General features: G+C 40.8%; 1 protein-coding gene across 7 annotated transcripts in view; it reads right to left on the bottom strand.

Annotated features, from left to right (window-relative positions):
• LOC131079368 (protein RAE1) overlaps window positions 1-18,714 on the bottom strand; it is a 169,227-nt gene that overhangs the window by 51,114 nt on the left and 99,399 nt on the right. The gene's annotated exons all lie outside the window — the stretch shown is intronic.

Here is an 18,714-nt window from a genome sequence, read left to right as displayed (position 1 = left end):
ATTTGGCATCCCAGACGAGGGAAAGAAAATAGACAAGAATGCCACGAAGATGTCGCTAGAAAGGAAAGAGCAACTGGTGCAGTTAATTTGTCGCAGTGATCTCTCAAACCAGGAATGGGCTGTGATCAAGGCACCCAAGGGCAGAGGGTTAAACAAGTCCTACATTGTTCCAGGAGATTGGCAGTGTCTGTTGGATGTTATGAAAAGCAGACTTACAGGAGCTAGTAGGGCATCCGACACGGCGGTACCCATGATTGCACTTATGAATGACCTGAGGAACGGGGCGGTGTACAACTAGGCAACATTTTTGTCTAACAGAATCCACAAATTCTTGATCTTGCGACACAAGGCTTTTTACATGTTTCACACCATAGGGTTGTTCCTCAACATTGTACGCACACAGGTGTCACCGGAGAAGCATGTCTGGAAACCTCGAGAGACGAGGGACCCTTCACAGCCATTTATTTTTTATTGGACCCACCTGGATACCATGGCAAGTAGCGAGGAAGCCCATTCTAGCAGGAAGCGATGGAGACCACCACAGGTAGACACGGAACAGGAGATAGAGACAGTTGATGAGGATGTAGACGAAGAGGCTGCAGAAGAGGCAGATAGTAGTGCAAAGGAAGGGGACGATTCTGTGGACACTTCTTCTCGAAGCAGCCAGAGTCATGACACATTCTGCCTTGCCAGCAAGAAGGAAGTAGAGAAAGCCCTGAGGACGAAGGACAATAGTGGCCACACAGTGTCTTTTGGGCACGTGACGAGAGGGATCCATGGATTACCGGCAGGTGGAGTGCGACTTGCAGGAGTAGGCCGACCGGTGTATGCACCAGTAGACTGACACCTCTCCAGACTTCGGGGGTGACGATGGGAGCCATACCAACCGTACCCATCCCAAGATTTGGGTAGTTGAGACCCTAACCTTCATTGCCTACACCCTCTAGGGTCACCACAGCAGAGGACGTTCCAGCAGTGTCATTGGTTCCCAGTGAACCTCCTTGCATTGGGTCTACCATATGAAAGGAACCGATACATACGGATGTCTCGGCAACAAAGGGTACGGTGACCAGAGATGATGATGCCACCATGGATGCGTGGCTGGGTCGCTATGAGATGCCTCCCATGACACCACTGGGACCCCTGCCTGGCTCACCCCAGCCACGTCCTTTTCCGGAGATTGTGGACCTCGATGAGGGTAGTTCTCATCAAGAGGCCGAACAGCAGGATTTGGCGATGAACTTCCTGCAGCACGCCGTTGGGTTTGAGGAAGAGATGGCGGAGATGCAGCAACAGGAGCAGGCTACTACCAAGAGCCAGCCAAAGGGCATAGAGATATTTTTGGCAAAGATGGGAGCCAGTGTGCAGAGGATGGCAGCAGAGGTTGAGGCCAGCGCACAGAGATTGGCAGTCTCTATTCAGGAGCGGACCGTCAAGCAATCTATCGTTGAGGGACTCCTCGCCTTTGCCACCGAAGGGTGTGCTAAGGAATTTGGGAGATGTTTTGAGGCCAGGGGTTGGCCTACTATGGAGACTTCCGATATGTTGGCAGATTGGAGGCGTGAGGAGATGGCTGGAGTTGGTGGAGTACACTTGCTGCTATAGTGGGTAGAGCAAGCTTTCCGGGACGTGTACTACCAGCTCAGACGTACACAGCATGGTGTCTCGGCAGCAGAGATAGAGTGGGTGGCGGCCATCACAACTCGGGAGGAGCTAGCCACTCACCTACATACGATGGAGATGGAGTTGGCACAGCAGAGAGCCTGAGCGACCAGCCTAGAGGAGGAGTTGGCTCGTGCCAAGGCAGAATTGGCCTAGGAGATGGCATGGCGTGCACACGAGGTAGCAAAACGAGCAGCCCTTCAGACCCTTCTCACACCTACCCTAGAGGCATTGGATGGGAAGCAGAAGGAGATCATGGAAACAGTCTTTATGGTGAAATGATTGAGGGAGAGGTAGTTGGTAGCCGAGCGAGATCTCCAGCATCGGACACAACAAGTTCACCAGTTGAGGGAACAATAAGCAGCACCACCACCACCAGCCCCTTCTTCATGAGGGACGCCCTCTGTACCCCCTCAGCTTTGATTTTCATGTTTGGTCTTAGTGTCATTTCCCATTTTGTTGTATGTCGTCAGGAGCCGACCTTTTTGGGGGGGGATGATGTTGTCAGGTAATTATGTCATATTGTAATTAGAACGTTACGTGTTAACGGTCGGTGGTTACGTGATGGTTGTCGGCAGTTGGCACTGGACAACCTACATCGACAACTATATATATGTACTTGGTTTCCTATTTCAGTGTGTAGATATTGTCGAAGAAAGTTATGTTTTGAATGTACAGCCATTTGGCATTAATGAATACATACATCTGAGTTCTTATGTTGATAGTAGTAAGGGGAGGGAAAAAAAGCACCAGTAAAGGCCCTGAATTGCATCAACAAAGGTAGTAAAGGAAGACATGAGCACCTCTATAAATGCAATCACCTGGGAACATTTAATTTGCAGTGAATACAAAACATTCGCATTCTAAAGATAGCTCTATAGCATGCACATCTGGACAAAGCTACACAACTCCCCTTTTTCAATTCCACGAAGTTTGAGCCATACTTAAGAGCTATGGTTGCTAGCTATAATAGGCAAGCACACAAATGTATAATTGACTACAAGGAATGCGAGGTGACAAATTCCTTTGGGCCAAGAGATTTTACAGGGCTATTTGGTATACCTTCCACATGAATGTCAATAGGAAAGCCAGCTCATAAAATCACCCCCCACTTAAAGAGGCATCCATTCAAAAACTCTACAAGACAAACTTAGCACAACGAGAACAAGATAGCATATGGAGTGTAGACAATTGAGGTTTATGGAAGAGTATCTTAGCGTCTTCATAATGGCAATATATTCTAGAACTAGTAAAATGCAAGCTCGCTGCTGCCTACTAAGCATTAGACATAACCATAAGGATGATAGATTTCACGATCAAATTAAGTAATGGCAAAGTATATAACTAGGGACACGTGTTGTCAAAAAAGATGCAAGAGTTTTTTTGCAAGAGACATATGGAATTTACACGACACAACACACCATTGCATCATTCTTAGACACCCTACATCGACAAGTCCATGTTGATAAGTGGGGGAAATTCAAACCATCGTTTCAAATGGCCCTTTTTGGCCTACAACATTCTACTAGACAACATTGCACATGCAGGCACCAGTGCCATAAGTTAATATGGTGCCATTTCTCGCCACTAGTCTCATTCCCTCTAGTTCCCCCTTGGTTCTTTCGGAGTGGGCTCCCTTTAGCTCTGGGTTTGAGACTGATCACCAGTTGGACAGAATTGATGGAGTTTGCCAACTTCCCAACCTCAACGAGGATTAGATAGAGGAGCACTTTATCTTCCACTGACCTATTTACTATGAGATCAGAGGGAGGTTCTACTGCCTTTTCAAAGGGACCTAGTCTCTCTCCACCTTTTTCAAGTTCATGGATCAAAGATGCATTGCTCTTTACTTGCAAGAGGTCATTAGACTCAGAGATCATTTGATTCAGCGCCCCTCTCACCCTCAGTCTTGCTAGCTCATTACCTCCTTTTGTGGGCCTCTCCCTACGCGCAACACCAAAAGACAGTTAGGTACCTCTCCCAGTCATTCCAACTCCGTTAGGCCCCACAAAGGTTACACACAGAGCCCCCCTCTTCCAAGTTAGACTCAGAATACCCGGCAACATCGTCCTATAGCTTACCCTTCGGTCTTGAGGTTCTTCTCCACTGCTCAGGTTTCTTAGTGTTGGCTTGGTGGTTTGGGGTTCCCTGCTCACCCCTACCGCCTCCTTGTTTGTAGTTGTTGCCTTTGTTGTTGTTTGTGCTTTTCTTTGGTCAATGTTTGGTGTCCCTACTAGGGGTTGCCCCCTTGTTTGTACTCTTCAGTCCCATTGACCCGTTTGTGGTCACTTGTTGGACATTAATAAATTTATCTTTATCTTACCACCAAGAGAGAAACAAAAACAAAAGATGCATGGTGATGTTGGAGATAACACAAGAGTATTATGAGCCAATAGAATTGTCATCGTCTACATCGACCATGACACCCACAAAGGAGGAATCACTAGCAGTAGATGCTCAATCTTTGCCTAATGATGAGATCAAGGAGGCAATACCATTGCCATTAGCAATGCTAGTTGTGCCAATTGCCATGATATGAGTGCTAGTTGTCGAGTTGACAAAAATTACAGTGCCAGTTGCCATGTCAACAAGCGTCGCACAACCAATAGCATTACCAAATATGTCGGTACCCGCCAGCATAGGTGCCAGCTACTAAGGCCAAGTTGCCCAAGGATACTACATTACCTAGTGATACTACTCTGGCGAAAGACCAGATTGATCAGTGATTGGACCAACTTAGGGTCTCATTGAAAGCTCCACCATTCCCTTTATCTCCAAGGCTCTTGGTCGAGGGATTTGACCAACAAGAGTCAATCATGTTTGTGCCACAAACACCATCGACAACTCCTACACAACCACCACAGATAGATCATACACTTTTAATTTCTCATTATCCAACAACAGATTAATTGCTCAATAAATTTCATAGAATAGAACCAAAACAATTTTAATCTATCTGATTTATAACATTTAATACACTAAGATAATTAACAGCTAATAATAGCGGAAGCAAAAATAACAAGAAGCCAATCACAAAAATACAATAGCACGGATCTGCCCAAGCAACCCCAATATGGGGAAAAACCTGCAAATGTTGAATCTTCTATTCAGTATCAAGAGAAAACTTACTTTTTCGAATACAATCCTAGTTGCTACATCGATCTTACATATATAGCCCTCTTAATGAAACATCAACATGCAAGACAAGAAAATTACCTTACATAACACGACCTAAGAAAAAGATTCCTTACATGATGCAAACTAGAACTTTCCTTGCATGATGCAAGAGAAAAGAAACTCACCTTACATAACTCAGACTAACTCACACATAAAACCGCTCTTGATGTTAACCTCACAACTCTACGAAACATTCTATTTAAAGAATAGAAAATATGGCCGAACATCAACACTCCCTCTTAGCGAGGACGGTGTTCTACACAACACCCAACTTATCCCTGAAGAATACAAAATTACTCTTCATCAAAGCCTTGGTCAGCATGTCTACTATCTATTCATCTGTAGGAATGTATTGTAACTTTGTTGTCCCCTTCTCCACACAATCTCTAATAAAGAGATACTTGATCTCAATGTGCTTAGACTTGTCATGAAACACTAGATTCTCAAAGTTTGATACAACTTTGATTCTCACAATAAATGATAGTAGGATCTAGTAGTAGGATCTAGCTCCTAATCAAAGAGCCCAACTAGAAGTTTTCGAAGCCAAATAGCTTCACATGTAGCCATACTGGCAGCCATAACTCGGCCTCCGTAGAACTCAGTGCAACTGACTTTTGTTTCCTATTGTACCAAGAGATTGCTCTTGATCCCAAGCTGAAACAACACCCTGAAGTGCTCTTCTTGGTAGCTATACTACCTGCCCAATCTGCATCGGTGAACACCTCAAGCTTCACTCCATCCCGCTGAATATACGTCAGCCCATAACCAACTGTGCCTCAGAGATACCTTAAAACATGCTTTACATCTATCCAGTGCACATGTTTAGGTTCTACCATAAATTGAGTGAATTTAATGCAAAACAAACATCTGGCCTCGTGTTACCTAGATACATAAGAGCCTATCAACTATCTGTATAAAGCTGGGTCCATTGCCTCTGATTTAGAAGCATCAATCTTCTTCTAGTTGGCCACAAGTGGCGTGTACAGGGGTTTACAGTCCTCCATCCTGAATCGCTTCGGGATATCAATTGTATACTTCCCTTGTCCGAGGAAAATCTGCCACAACTCCAATCCCAGAAAGTAGTGCATCAACCCCAAGTCCTTCATCTCAAACTCTCCTGCAAGATCTCGCTTGCATGATTTATGAGCTCTTTTGACCCTGTAAGAAACAAGTCATCAACATATAACACCAATATGAGAAGCTCGCCCTTAACCTAAACATAGTACAGGTTTGAATCAGCCTCACTCTTGGTGAACCCCACACTCTGCAAGTAACCATCAATACACGCATGCCACACCTTGGGAGCGTTCTTGAGCCCATACAATGCTCTCCTCAACCTGCACAAATGGAAATCCCTCCCGTGCACCTCAAAACCCTTTGGTTGTTCTATGTAAATCTCTTCCTCAATCACTCCATTTGAGGAAGGTCGTCTTCACATCCATCTGGTGAATCCTCCATCCCATTTGCAATACTGTAGAAATGATAGCTCTTATGGATTAGTACCTGGCTACCAAAGCAAAGTTCTCGTCATAGTCGATCCCTTCCTTCTGAGAAAACCCCTTCGCCACAAACCAAGCTTTATACTTTTCCACACTACCATCTATAGCATGTTTAATCTTATCCAACCATCTCGACCCCACCACTGAATTGTTTTAGGGTCATGGTACTACCTCCCACACGCTATTCTTCATGATAGAAGAATATTCTTCCACCATGGCATCCCTTTATACCTGGTGATTGAACGCCTCCTAAAAGTTGGAAGGCTCCACCTCAATCAGTTCAATCATAAGTGCGATATTATCATAATAACATTTGAAGGCCTTTCTCTGACTAGATCCTGAGGATCACCAACATACTCCTGGGCCTCTCTCAGTGTCTACTCAGCTGCCCTGTTTCTCCTCCTCCCTATGATAGGAGCAACAATCTCGACCCCACCACTAACTTGTTTTTGGTTTGTGGCACTACCTCCCACACACTATTCTTCATGATAGAAGAATACTCTTCCACCATGGCATCCCTTTATACCTGGTGATCGGATGCCTACTAAAAGCTAGAAGGCTCCACCACAATCAATTCACTCATAGGTGCCACATTATCATATTAACATTTGAAGGCCTTTCTCTGTCTGACTGGTTCCTGAGGATCACCAACATACTCATGGGCCTCTCTCAGTGTCTACTCAACTACCATGTTTCTCCTCCTCCCTGTGATAGGAATTTGAGGCTAAGGAAACCTCTGTTCCCCCTCTTGATCAACTTGCTTGGTCTGCCTACTCTACTCTCCAGTTTGCATGACCAAAGTCTAAGAAATCTGCGCAACCTCATCCTTGGGTGCCTAGTCCTCCTAAACTTTCATCACATTGTCAGACTTCTGAAGGGCCCTTCCTTCCTCAAACTTCAAATCTCTGCAAACAACTGTTTTCCTGAGGGCAGGAATGTAAACCCGATAGGCCTTAGAAGTTTCACTGTAACCAACAAGGATACCCTTCTCTACAGTTGGTTCCAACTTGGTTCTCTTCTCCACGGGAATATGACAATTCATAAAGCATCCAAAGATGCGAATGTGCTCCAAATCTGGTTTCTTCCCGATGAATGCTTCTTCTGGAGCCAATTTGCCCAACACTTTGTGTGGGCTCCTATTCTGCAAATGCACAACTGTATTGCAAGCTTTTGCCCATAAAAACCAAGGCAGATCCTAATTATGAAGCACCGCCTTGGCTGCTCCAACTATAGCCCTATTTTTCCATTCAGCAACCCCATTTTGTTGAGGGTTGTACGGAACTGTCAATTGTTTCTTGATACCTTCCTGAGCACGGAACTCTTTGAAGGTTTTCGATGTATACTCGCCTTTATTATCAAACCTTAGTATCTTGATCTTCCTCCCTGTTGGGTTCTCCATGAGATCCTTAAACTTTTTTAACCTATTAAACATCTCACCTTTATTCTTCAAAAAATATATCCACGTCTTCCTAGAGAAATCAATGAAAGTAACATAATACTCATACCCATTCAAAGATCCTATTGACATGGGCCCACCACACGTCTAAGTGTATGAGATCCAAAATCCCTTTGATCTAGTGTCACTGCTTGGAAAATTGGTCTTGGCATATTTCCTAAGAGCACAGCCCTTGCACACCTCATGCTTTTTGACCTTCATCTCACGCAGCCTTGTCACTATTTCCTTGAGCACATTAAGTGCTCCATCATGAAGATGAGCCATCCTCCTGTGCCACAACTCTACTACTACTCACCAACGCATGTGCTGGCTCAAACTATAACCAAAACAAGCTGCCATACCTATCTCCAATCACTTTCGCTACCTTAGAATTCTTAGGACGGATATAGACTTTGCCCCCTTCAAAGGTCACGGTGTAACCCTTGTCCTCCAAAGTAGAAACAAAGATTAAATTCTTTGTCATGCCAGGGATATACAACACATCCTCCACCAACAAAGGTTTGTCAAACTCCCTCTGAAATTTGATTGTGCCAACACCAGTTGCATGGTACTTGGCATTGTCTCCAAGCTCAATACAGAAGTCCAACTTCTCCTCTAACTTGGTGAAACATTCTCCGACTCCCGTCATGTGGCATGAAGCCCCACTATCAATATACCATACATTGTTGCCAATTGAACTTGAGCGATAGGCAATAAGTGAAAACTCATTTTCAAACCACCTTGCAAACTCATCCACCTCTGCAGTAGCCGCAACTTGCTTCTTCTACTTGTCCTTATTTTTCTTATTTGGACATAGACTCTAGCATAGTGACCCATTTCATGGCAGCAAAAACACTTTATCTTACTCGAATTTGTCTTCTTCCCGTTCTAGGAAGACCTTTCAGTTTGCCCTTTATTGAACTTCTGCTTACCCTTGCTTGCAAGAGCAAGATTTTCTTCATCTTCAACCTTCTTTGTCTCGCCTCCCCAATGAGCATTTTCGAGGATCTCCTCCTGGACGAAATCATCCCAAAGCCTCGCCCAGTCAGGTAGGCGATCTCTACCAACAACACACTTGACAAACACTTCCTAGTGCTTCAAATAACCATTTAGGGCTATCTACACCAACTCATCATCAGCAATCCTCTCTCCAACAGCAACCAGCTCATCCCTAGCATGTGTCAACCTGGACAAGTAAGAGATCACACTCTCGCCCTTAGACATCTTGGTTTTATGCAATTTGTCCTTGAGCATCATCTTACGACTTTGATAGTCACTCTGATAGATTTTTATTAGTGTATCCCACATTTCCTTAGCGGTGTCTTTCTTGGATGGATGAAGAATCAAATGATTTTTTACCCCATCAAGGATAATCCTTTGAGCCTTGGCCTCCTTGACTTCATGTGAATCTAGGGCAATAGGATCATTTGTTGGTGGAATAAATTTTGTACTAGCATAGATCCATTACTTGTCCTACTTGAGAACGGATGTAATCTAAACCTTCCATTGTAAGAAGTAAGATGAACCCTCGAGCATGTTCTCATATCAAACACTAGTTGCCATAGTCACTAAAGAAACTAGAGACAGAATTCTGAATTTTTTCTTGAAATCTGCATCACAAATCTTGGCTTCGTATTCCGAGTTTATGGCTCTAATACCATGTTAATTTCTCATTATGCAACAACAGATAAATTGCTCAATAAATCTCACAAAATGGAACCAAAACAATTTAGTCTATCTGATTTATAACAATAAATACACTAGGATAAGTAACAACTAATAACAGCGGAAGCAAAAATAACAAGAAGCCAATCACAAAAACACAATAACACAGATATACCCAAGAAATCCCAATGTGGGGAAAAACCTACAAATGTTGGATCTTCTATCAGCCTCAAGAGAAAACTTACTTTTTCAAATACAATCCTAGTTGCTACATCGATCTTACATATATAGCCCTCTCGATGAAACATCAACATGCAAGACGAGAGAATTTCCTTACATGATACAAACTGGAACTTTCCTTACATGATGCAATAGAAAAGAAACTCACCATACATAACTCGGACTCACACATAAAACTGCTCTTGATGTTAACCTTACAACTCTAGGAAACATTCTATTTATAAAATAGAAAATATGCTAATGTCAAACATCCAACACGAGCTGCACTTAAGCAACTTCCACTTTCCACACCTTTCAAGCTACAAAAAAGTCAACATCCACAACCACCTTTGGCAAATCCTGAGCAACCACCATTCACAACTGAACAGTTTCCCACAACCAAATCATCAATGGAATCAAGTGAGAATGGATTTAACGGTATCCTCATTGAGATTGGCAAATTTGATGAGGACGATCCGATCCATAGCCATCATGATGCAAGAGGTGGGGAATATCTCCCAAAGATTGGGCATTGGATACTTTCCCTTGGTAGCCAATGAAGCATAACACATATTGGTGTTTATGCAAATGGAGTGCAAAGGAGAATTTGTGAGTTGTTTCACTACTTGAGGATGGCCATGAGTGGAGACCCCAAAGATGATGGCAATCTAGCACACTACTAGGTGGACGATTGGAGGGAGACATGAGTGCTTACAACCTTATTTGGTATAGAGACTTGTTTTTGAGACCTCTTCCTTTGACTGAAGCGCCAAATTGTTTCGACTAAGGAGACTGCTCAGCACCAAGATGAGGCCCTTAGGATCATTCAGATTGTTTGTGTAGAGATAGCAAATAGGACCCAAAAGTTATAGGAAGTTGGCACAACAAACGTAGCTTACAAAGACAGAATGGGCCAAAGCAAAAACAGTAGAAGAAAAATTGGCATATAAGAAGACACGGCTAACTGTAAGGGAGGAGGTGGAGCAAACAAAACGCCAATTAATGGAGGCTACCCACATGCTAAAGGTAGCACAGCAACAAGAGTTGGCGGCAACTCAACATCTAGCGTTGCTTACTAAGGAGGTTCACCGACTGCGACAAATGCAATCACCCACATCTACCCCTACCTAATCTATTCATCCAAGGACGTCCTCTCATCCCCCTTCTCAATAGTTTTATTCAATATTGATTCAATCTCTAGTTTTGTCACTGTGGTCTAGAAGATGACTTTCTTTTTGGGGGAGCTAATGTAGTCAACAAGTAATAAAATAAAACAAAATAAATTTAATTAAGTTTTTGTTCCCGACAGTTGTTGGTTAATCGGAAGTTACCGATGGTTAGCATTCTCAACCAAACATCGACCTACATATATATTCCATATTGTACATTTAGTTAGGGCCCACAAAATTATGAGATCTTATATACATTGCATATTTGCCAAATAAGAATAAAGCTATATCTTTCTAAATATGTTTGCAATTAATTTATATTATTATGTTCTATAATTATGTACTTCTATTTATAAATCTATCAAGTAGAATACACGAGTAAACATGAGGCAGTGACCTTGATTCAAACTCTGATTTTGTTGTAATGTTACTAGATGCTAATTAGGGACCACTAAGTATTTTCTATGTTTTTGTCACTTTGTAGCTCAAACTTATAATCTTTGGGCATTTTGTTATAATTTTTATATATTATATATGCACATGACAATGAAAGCAATTAAATTTTGTTAATTTGTTTGTCAACTATCATATCAAATCTCAATTGTGCTGTAATGTTATGTATTAAGATTTTACAATGTATATGATAAATGCCTTATCAGTTGTAAGATATCGGACTACTAACAATGCTTAAATCACTCAGGTTGATTTAGAACAAATTGAAATAACACTCAGCATGAACTTTCAATTATGAAATTAGATATATCCCCAATTCCAAGTCACACATATTTGCAGTTCCAATTTACACTAACAGGCTGCTTTTAATGAAAGACTATAATCATTAAACTAAATGTACTATGATGTCACAAAAATTACACAATATAAGTTACCCATCTCACATGTTTATCTCCACCAGGTCTGGTCTCTGCAACAGACAGTGATGGCCCGGATCTATTGTTAATTTCAATCCTTCTATCTTTCACCTGCACTGAGTGTCCTGGTGTTTATGCCCAGATCGTTGAAGCTTGAATGGGATTCGACATCCTCCAGCAACCAAGATTGAGGCGCCTGGAAGTGGCGCCGATTCTCCACAATCAGACACTCATGCTGTGTGCTTAGGAAATATATTTCCATCAAATATTTAGGAAGCCCGCAACCTTCATTCCGTGATGAATGCTATAGTGGCCAACCTTATATTAACTAAAATAGAAATCGGCAAAACCATAGCCAGGATATGCAATATGATTATTTAAAAGATCTTCACCTAGCAATTGTAACATGCAATAGAAATATTAATTGCTAATAGTAAAGTCCCACGACTTCATAATAATCGCATCATTATTCAAACCTCCGTTCCATATCAAATTTGCCGATTTGGATTAGTGACACATATCAATAGAATTAAACTGCACTTTAGTCAATCGCAGTCATAAACATAATTAACCCGATATTCACTCATCAATAATCATCGAGCTCCAATGTGACATAAACATTCCAAGATAAAATAATCTCATTCCAATATCGGATACAGATATAAAATACTTCACCAAGCTAAACTTAATATAATTAATTGCAGTTATTGAAAAGGGCAGCCATTAGTTACGGTATGGAGAACAATAATAATATTCTTCAGATATTAATCCACCGTTGGAAATAATTATTTCCCTTGATAAAGCATCTATTTTAATCCTGAATCAATCACAAAATTTGTCTCCAATGGAAACTTCACAAATTTGCCCAGCTGTGAACTCTGTCACGAATCCAATCCTTAGAAGAACTAGGGTTTCGTCAAGTCCTTCAGTCAATCTGCAGAGGGTTTGCGTCCTCAAAGATTCAGCTAATGCAAAGCATCAGACAAAATCATCAAATCAAAATCCCTAAGCATGCCCCAAAATGAAGCCAAAGCTTCCTTTTATAAAAACTCCTCAAGAAGCTTCCAGAAGCCCTTTCATATTTCCCTCCCTTTTATATTTAGTTTTACAAATGGGAAATAATAATAATAAAGTGACTTTTATTTTAATATTCTTTGTTGAAATAAAAAGTCACTTTAATTGCTCTATTAAATAATTAAATTGTCATTAAATTTAATATAATTTGGCAACTTAAAACTGAATTATTTAATTGACTTTTTAATGCCCCAAAAAAGGGGAACATTACATCAATGTATGTATATGAATATTTGAAATTTTCTGTACTTTTTAAATTTTCCATAGTTTTGCATAGCTGTACTCTACCATCCTATAAACGATGGCCTTCCTAAAAATCCATCCTAGAAACTTGGTGTAGCATAGACTTTTCTAATCTTTTTTATGGATCACACCTCTCTTCTCAAAGAAACTTTTGGTCCCACAAAAGCTTATTGAGACCTTGAGTGAGAAAAGAGCTTCTGCACCTCTTCCTTCAAGTACACTTGGCTTGCCTTCCTGTCTTCCCTTTAGTACACCTTGCCAAGACTCATAGTTTCGTCTAATATCTTTCTGCAGCACCAAATCCTCTTGAGGCATTTCCTTTTCTCCCACTAGCAAATCCTCTACTGAAGGAAGTAATTGTCCTTCACCTTCTACATAGTATACTTGGACAAAAACTTTATCCAATTCTTGTGGGTTGGTTGTGATTACCCTCATCTAATGTGGGTGTGAAGGAATCTAAGGTATTTGATAAGCATATCATCATCTTACATGTCCATGGCCAATAACATGGCTCATCTCCTGAATTCCGTTGTGTAATCTTTACAAACTTTGCCCATTATTATCTTTGAGAGGCATGTGCCTAATAGAGGTATGACGAGATATTCAATAAGCACATTCTCATTTTCCAAGTCCATGGCCAATGATAGGGCTGGTCTTCTAAATTCCATGGTATAATCCTACACACTTTGCCCATCATCCTATTTGAGAACCTGAGATACAACCACTTAATTGTTTGGTTATCCTTGTGCCCAATAGGTTAGAAATTTTTACATAGAAAGTCCTTAGATACTTCCCTCCTAGAAACAACTAGTTTCTTTCAAAAAAAAAAGATGACAAATAACTCCCTCACCACACAAAAGTGTGTCCTGACATTTCGATAAATGCAAAAGATATCTGCAGTGGCTGTCCTGACAATTTCGGACATGCAAAAGATATCTGCTGTGGCTCACACACATTGAAATAAACTTTCATTTGTTTGATCCAAATATCTAACAATTCAGTAATCACTTGCCCTCTGCATGATTTTATCTCTACTTCTGCTTCAAATTTAAATGGGGTATTGTTGACGTGTATTTTGTACACAATCATACACAGAATAAAATACCTAAGGGTATCTTATCCTCTCTTGAGAAAATAGTCTCTAACTGCTGAAGATTCGCGTAAAGGATCAGTTAGGTAGACTCCAAGGTTCTTTTAGTGGGGTCTCCACGTGTGGACAAGCTCCAGTGGTATGATGTGATTTGCTGGAATCACAAGGGGACTTACATTGAACTTCCGATCTGCTTTGCTGGACACAGGCTCTGACTAACTTAGATTAAAAAAATGGAAAAAGGATAAGGGCGAAGAGAGGATCTAATCTTAATACGAAGAATGTAGGAGCAATGACTTGATTTTTGGTGAAACTCTAACTAGATCTTGTTTTGACATCAATGGAACATCTACACAAGACTAGTGCGATCTTCTAAGGGAGCTTTATGATGTTCAAATCATCACCGCAGGCATAGATACCATCCAAGTTGATGCATATCAATGAAGAGGCGACAAATTGAAATTGAGCTTAAGCTGAACGATTCCAGTCGACTACACAAGGCAAGTTTGCAATCAACAAACTGCTAGTAGTATGGATGTACGAATTCCACCATCAATCAATCACATTCCCTCCATTCATTTAATCATCTACCATCTAAGATTGAAGACTCAACAAGAAACCATGCAAATTGCAAGAAAAACGACATATTTCACCATTACTTCAATGAAAATGGAGTTTGTTTACAATCAATGGCAACAATTTCTTGCCTTGTCCTCCTATTCTACTCTCTATCTACTAACTACTTTCAACTATTTACAACTCTCTCTAATCCTCTAAAATTCCACCTTTACAAAATGAAATGCCTGGGCTTATATAGTGCCCACAATACAATTTGATGGCTTAGATCAATTCAAGATCAATGGCCAAGATTTTACAATGAAAACCCTAATTAGGGTTTGTTACAACCATTACATAACATTTAATGCTTGACCAATGATAAAATTGTATTGCTTGGACACATGTCCCTTTTAGAAAAATTGACCAATGGATAGCCGGGGTAGGTACATCGGAGTTTGTGCCACCTTCCATGAGTTAAGTACATTGAATCTGGACATGCTGAGATGGACTTCACTGATTGGAGAAATGATGACTAGGACGCCACCTCATCTGACACTTGAAGCTTGCTAGATATTCAATTTGATGTCGTTGAGAGGCTATCTTTAATTAACTCTTGTTCTAACTCCTTTTGTCCTTGATGTGCAGGATGACGATGTACCTCGCCTTGGAACGCTGGATTGAAAGAGGTCGCCCATGTCTTGGCTTGATCGTCCTGGCGAAGACCGTCCTGGCGAAGACCGTCCTTGATCCGGCTTGATTTTCCTTGAAGAGACCTCCATTTGATGCCTACACAACATTTCAAAATTAGTACCATGATTTTGCAATACATAACATAAATTAGAGAGCAATTTTTTAGGAAACTTAATGATAAGTCCTTTATTAATCATTTCCTAAAAAAGACTGAGCTAAGGAAAAACAAAATAACAAAATTAAGGCAATGACAATCAAAATTCGAAATTAAAACAAGAGATCTTGCCATACCTTACTTGAGAGCTTAACTCTAAAATGCAAAATGAATAAAATTCGCCTAGGCGAAATTTGAAATAAGATGGTCTTGATGTGATCTTCAAAAGAACGTTCCTCTTATCAACTTCGCCACCCTTCAAGTCTTGGACGTGATTTCCTCTTCAAGTTAGCAATTTCGCCATCTTTGATATGTCTTTGACGTCCTAGGCAACTTCGCTCAAATGGAAACTTCAAGTTCGCCTCTCCTTTGGATAGTAGTTTCGCACCACCTTTGATTGAATTCGCTCCTCTTCTTGAATGATAATTTCGCCCTTCCTTTGTATGAAATTCGCTCCTCTTTTGCCTTCTCCAAGTTGCATATGAGAGATGATAAATGATGATGTGAAAATGAAATAAACACCTTCCTTTATAGGCGCTCACCTTCATATTGACCTTAGGCCGACTTTTTGCAAAATATAGCAATTAAAACGATTTTTAAATAAATAATAAAGGCCGACCTTGACAAAATAAACCCAAGCGCTCCCTTTTGATTTTTATTAAATTAATAATTAATTATTAAATGCCTTTATTTTTAATTAATAAATTTCGATTTTTTTACAAAGGCAAAAAATAATTAATAAATACATACCATGCGCTATTTAAATGCTTTTAATTAAATATCGATTTTTTTCTAGCATTTAAATAAATTTAAAAAATGTTTGTTTAGCGCCCAAAAATGAAAAAGTGGGAAGATACGTACCTCATCGCCCTGGTCCCTGACTGAGGGACAGGAGCGATTTTGCTCTTGTGGGCCTCATTTCACTTCATCACCTTCGAAAATTATATTCAACGGATTCGCAATGCCTCCTTTCATTCATTCATGCCTTGAGATCGGTTGAAATTTGGCGAGAAAATCATCTACAACAAAAATCGCTCTGGTCCCTTCCTGAGGGACAGGAGCGAACTTAAGCATTTTGGTCCTTTGTTGACGTTTGATAATCTTCAATTTGTCTTCAACGGGTTCGATTGACCTCCTTTCTTGCCTTCGAACATAAAATTTGCTTGATCTTTGCCCAGATCGTACCTTATGAAGAACTTCGCTCTGGTCCTTCAGTGAGGGACAGGAGCGAAATTGACCCTCTAGGCAAAACTTCATCATTTCCTTGTTTTTGATCAAGTCTGGATGTTCTATCATGCTCATTTCATCCTTCACCATGCCTTTGATGTCTCGATTCGTCCAAACAAGGTCAGGAATGGCTCAACTAAGCATTTTCGCTCTGGACCCTTGGTGAGGGACACGAGCGATTCGCCTTGGTCCCTTGGAGAGGGACACGAGCGCATTTCGCTCTGGACCGTTGGAGAAGGACACGAGCGAAATTTGACTTTTCGCACTCTCGATCAGGACAATTTTAATGGAATATAACATTTAAGTATAAGAAACTTATACTTTAAGTTATATTCCATATATACTTTCAGGATGTTTGAGAGTGGTTTCAGACCTCCAGGAGTTATATTGCAAAATCTAGTTTTTGGAGGTTTTTTCAGTTTCCAGACTTAGTCAAATTTCAGGGTCAGGACATTCCAGACTTAGCCAAATTTCAGGATCAGGACCTCACTCAAGCCGGACTTGGTTATCCATGTGATCTCCCCGACAGCACTTCAAGTTATATTCATTTGATAAAATGTACCTCTTTGGACCTTTTCACATCGTCAAGACGTTAAAATCTTGCAAGGACAAAGCAAAATTGGATTTGTAGCTCCGGTCCTTCACTGAGGGACAGGAGCGATTTAGGCAATTAGCACTGTTATGGACGTCCCAAAAATCTTCAATTTATATTCAACGCATTTATCTCATGTTTTTCCTTGTTTTTGAACGTAAACTTGCCTTGACCTTTGTCTGGATTTTGCATAATGAAGGAAATCGCTCTGGTCCCTGGGAGGGGGACGAGAGCTACAAGGTACCTCGCCCTGGTCCCTTGGAGAGGGACAGGAGCGATTTGGTCAATATAGGTCATTCTCCTTCGTTTTTGCACCTCAAATTATATTCATTTGGCAAAGCATCTTCCTTTGGACGTCCTCAAATCATTAAGTCATCAAAATCTTGCAAGGACAAGGCGAAATTGAATTTGTAGCTCCGGTCCTTCACTGAGGGACAGGAGCGATCTTTCCCCTGGAGGCATTTCTGTGCTCATGAAAATCTTCAATTTATATTCAATGGAAAGATCTCGTCGTTCTCCATTATTTCAAACGTAAAATTTGTCTGGACTCTGCAGGGACGATGAGATATTTGAAATTGAGCTCCCGTCCTTCACTGAGGGACAGGAGCGATTTTGCTCCTACAGGCCAAAATAACAAGATTTTTCACATTTTAACACTTCACGAGGCGAAAACAAATCAATTCCAATGCCCAGGATCAAAATTCAAAAAAGTCAAAATTTGGTCAAAAATATTCAATTGGACAAAAATTCACATTTCATCTTCAACACTTAGACAAATTTAAGCTCTGCATCAACATTCCAATTGAAAATTAGACCATTCTGGCAATTCATTGCATTCAAAATTTGCATTCTAGAAAAGGAAATTCAAAAAGCTCCCAAAACCTGACTGGATTTTGGTCCGAAAAGACGGTAATTAAAACCCTAAGGCTTGACCCTAAATCCAGACAATTAACAAACTAACAAAACCCTAAAAAAAAGCAAAGCGAAAACGAGCAAAACAAGCAAAAAACATGGGTCCCCATTTGCAATGGGGCGATGTGTGAAAACGTCACAACAGGTATGAGCAAATTTTACCCCAATATTCTTTTCTTGATAATCATCCAAGAAGGTTTTCTCATCCCCTAGGTCCTTAGCAGTATCTCCAATACCAAAATTCTTGGCAAGAGCTCTTACCATGAGACCGTTAGAAGACTGACCTTGGCCTATACGCTCTTGTTATTGAATCATACATTCTTGTCATTGCCTCATCCAATTCTGATTCTTCATCTTAATTTCCAAGTTTCTCTCAAGGGCTATCCCATGGTTGTTCACATTTTCACAGTTCTCCATTCTTTCCTCTTTATTCTACCTTCGAGTAGAGATATTTAGATTGCAGGGAAGCAATTTTTTAC

Source organism: Cryptomeria japonica, chromosome 5 (assembly GCF_030272615.1).
Source record: "Cryptomeria japonica chromosome 5, Sugi_1.0, whole genome shotgun sequence".
Lineage (NCBI taxonomy): Eukaryota > Viridiplantae > Streptophyta > Pinopsida > Cupressales > Cupressaceae > Cryptomeria > Cryptomeria japonica.
The sequence above is the reverse complement of the archived record's forward strand: the minus strand, read 5'-3'. Positions and strand labels throughout refer to the sequence as shown.